The sequence below is a fragment of the Mandrillus leucophaeus genome, unplaced genomic scaffold (assembly GCF_000951045.1).
Source record: "Mandrillus leucophaeus isolate KB7577 unplaced genomic scaffold, Mleu.le_1.0 Scaffold157, whole genome shotgun sequence".
NCBI lineage: Eukaryota > Metazoa > Chordata > Mammalia > Primates > Cercopithecidae > Mandrillus > Mandrillus leucophaeus.
The window spans coordinates 5,442,611-5,446,049 of record NW_012101554.1 but is presented as its reverse complement, the minus strand read 5'-3'; the positions used below and the strand labels follow the sequence as shown (position 1 = coordinate 5,446,049).

The 3,439-nt window shown below is 51.8% G+C and overlaps 1 protein-coding gene across 1 annotated transcript in view; it reads right to left on the bottom strand.

The window, feature by feature from the left end:
* ACACB (acetyl-CoA carboxylase beta) overlaps positions 1-1,420 on the bottom strand; it is a gene marked incomplete at its 3' end in the record, with an annotated part of 55,938 nt that extends 54,518 nt beyond the window's left edge. The window contains 1 exon segment of the mRNA XM_011975598.1: positions 1,353-1,420.
* Positions 1,421-3,439: the final 2,019 nt, after the last annotated feature.

Below are 3,439 nucleotides of genomic sequence, written 5' to 3'. Positions count from 1 at the left end.
GGCGCCTGTAGTCCCAGCTACTCGGGAGGCTGAGGCAGGAGAATGGCATGAACCCAGGCGGTGGAGCTTGCAGTGAGCCGAGATCCGGCCACTGCACTCCAGTCTGGGCGACAAGGCAAGACTCTGTCTCAACAACAACAAAAATAAATAAATAAAATAAAATAAAATGGGGATACGAATTCTCACCCCATTCACCTCACTGTTGCTCTCTGAATAACATCTGTACCTATATAGCAACCATATACATAAGCCATCAAATTTGTGGAGTGTCTTCAAGCTTCCAAGACCCTTACCACCACCTCCCTCCAATCTTCAAAACACCCCCATGGGGCCGGGCGTGATGGCTCACACCTGTATTCCCAGCACTTTGGGAGGCTGAGGCAGGGGGATCACCTGAGGTCAGAAGTTTGAGACCAGCCTGGCCAACAAGGTGAAACCTCGTTCTACCAAAAATACAAAAATTAGCTGGGCATGGTGGCGCACGCCTGTAATCCCAGCTACTTGGGAGGCTGAGGCAGGAGAATCACTTGAACCCAGGAGGCAGAGACTGCAGTGAGCTTAGATCACACCACTGCACTCTAGCCTGGGTGACAGAGTGAGACTCCATCTCAAGAAAACAAAGGAAAAACCCAATGGACATTATTATTGCCATTGTCATTATTTGACTTCCATTTTACAGTCTGGTAAACTGTGGATCAGTAACTTTCCCTTGTTTGTACCTTTTCCACTGTCCCACCACCACAGTGAAGGTAAGTAAATTCCATAAGGCAGCAGGTGGTACAAGGAGTGTGTAGATATGATCCTAAAAGCAGACAGACACCTGGCTGTGTACCTTTAAGACACAGCCGCAGATCGACATGTAAACTAACGGTGCCAGATCGGGGGGCCGTGGTGAAGAATGAGCACTGATGGTGCAGTTTGATTCCATGAGCAGGAAAGGCCAGAGGAGCCCTTCCAGTAAAACTCTGTGGACGCTGTCGTGACAGGCTGCTGCCCTTCGCTGAAATAGCCCAGCTGACCTGAAAACCAGATGCCAGACAAAGCTATTTTTATGTCTTGCAAACCTAACCCAAGCAACAGCTGCCTGGTGAAAGAGCGATCGTCGCCTTCACCACAATGAACACAAGAAACTGCTCAGTCCCGGTAAGTGCTGGCCAGTCACCAGGTAAGGGCAGGGCAAGGACGGGAGTCAGGAGTCTGTTTTCCAGATCCCCTGACAGCACACACATCCCCATGCCTCGAGAGGTCTTTGAAGGACAGAGGGGACAGAATGTCAGCACCCAGCAATCCCCATCCATGCTTGGATCTTTCCTCCTACCAAGATGAACTCCCCAGCACTTGTTGCCACTTACCGTCACTGGGGATGCAGCCACCAGCTCCATTCTTGAGTAAGGCTGACAGGCGCCCACAGGGTGACTAAAGGAACCCAGCTGGCAGAGTGTCACCTTTCAGCAGGCGGCTGGTGGCGTGCATCAGGCCATGGGGGCGGGGCTTGGACCGGCCAGCACTCCGACATGGGTGAGCATTCACCCAAGTTGTCAGTGCAGCATGCCTTTATCTGTCACCCGTAAATTTAAGCCATTTCAAAGGTCCTCCCTCAGCCTTCTCCTGACCTCAAGCTTAGGTAGTTAAGAGGCTATCTGCACTCCCAGGGGCTTCATGGGCTCGAGGGCCACCTCCCTCCGACTTGCCACATTACTGCACTTAGCCCTACTTTGCTGCTCATGCAATGGCCCTCTTGCCTAACTCTCCGTCTCCGGAATAGGCTTTAAACACTCCTGTAATCACAACAGCCCTGGGTAGACGGGAAAACAACATCGACAGATATTCCAAGGGGTTCATCTGTCAGACGCCTGACCAGAAGAGAGGGTGAGACTCAGGACAACTTGTGTTTGGCCATATTGGGCACGAATGGTCAGCTGGACACACAGGCCAGCCAGCCCAGGCAGGAAAGAGAAGCAACAGTATCGGGACGAAGAGGGGGTGGTCAAGGGCCCTCCAGCAAGTGGCACGATGTCCTTTTGCAAATTCAGAGATAATTAAACTGGTGGGGACAGGCCAAGTGTGGCTGCCAGGGCGTAAGAGGCTGACTGGCGGATGCCTTCACCCGCACTCAGCCTGCAGGTCCGGGGTGTCACAGATCAGAGTTTCTCAAAAACCACCTGCTGTAACCTATAGCTTAATGCAGGAAAGCACAAGGATCATCAAATCAGTGTGCTTGTTTTGTAGATGAGCAAACGGTGGCCAGGAGTTCACATGTGCAATCAGCCACACAGCCAAAGACTGAGACCAACCAAGACCCTCGGCTCTAGGCCAGTGCGTCCACTATATTGACGCATGATTGGCAGCCAAAGTCGACTGTCACCGGGCACCTTGTTCGGTCCCCTGGAAACTGACCTGGGTTCACATGTCGGTTCTGCCACTTATAAGCTGGGGAAGCCTTGGGCAAGTTAAACGCCCTCTCTGATCATCAGTCTCCTCATCTGCAAAATGGGGATAAGGATGGTACCTACATCATAGCTGGGTTGTTAAGAGTTCAATGAGTTCATCCCCCTGGGGCACTGAGTACAGTGCTGGGTGCAGTTGGGCTGTACACATCTGAGTCATCAGCATTCACCATCTGCACTCAGAGCACCTCAGGCAGTGTGAGCCACCGCTGCAGGACTCTGCCACCAATAGACATTGTGATCTTGAACAAATCACCTCCCCTCTCCGAACCTCAGTGTCCTCATCTAGAAAAGGAGGCAAAATACCCAGCCTCACCTACCTTATTGGGAGAACCAACCAAGATTCATGTAGTCACTCAACATCAAATACAGCCTCCCCTTCCTGGTGCACCGAACAGAAAGAACCAGGCAGGTGATGGTGAGTGCGGCTTCTGCTGTGAGCATCTTCCTCCACTCATGGACAGAAAGGATTCACATTTGGTTCACAGCACCTGTCTGTCCTGGTCAGGTATCAGAGCCACTCTCCAAGGATCGGCCAGCCCAGGCAGGACAGGCAGATCCCACCATCAAACACAGCTTCCCAGGCCTGCAGCCTGGAACTGCTTTGTGGGGTGGAGGGGGTGGTGCCCTGCAGGGGCAGGCATTTTTCCAAAGGGGAGAAGTCTCTGGGCTTTCAGCAGCATGGACCAAGCTGAATTAACATCCTATCTGTTCCCTGATCCAATGAAGATGCTCCCAAGGACTTTGGGTATGTTTGGGGGCCCAGGGAGACCATTTTTTAGGTTATTTCAGGAGAGGATTATTTTTTCAATGCCCACATAGGGGTTGAAGAAGGGAAGAAAGGAAATGTTGGAGAGTTTTGCAGGAAAGAGGAAGTGATTCCTAGTAAGTCACGGTGAGTGTTTTTCTGTGTTGCTGGCACGTATATGGCCTATGACAGCCACTGTGCTAACAGCTTTACATGCAGGGTCCTGCTCCTTTCATAGGCGAGG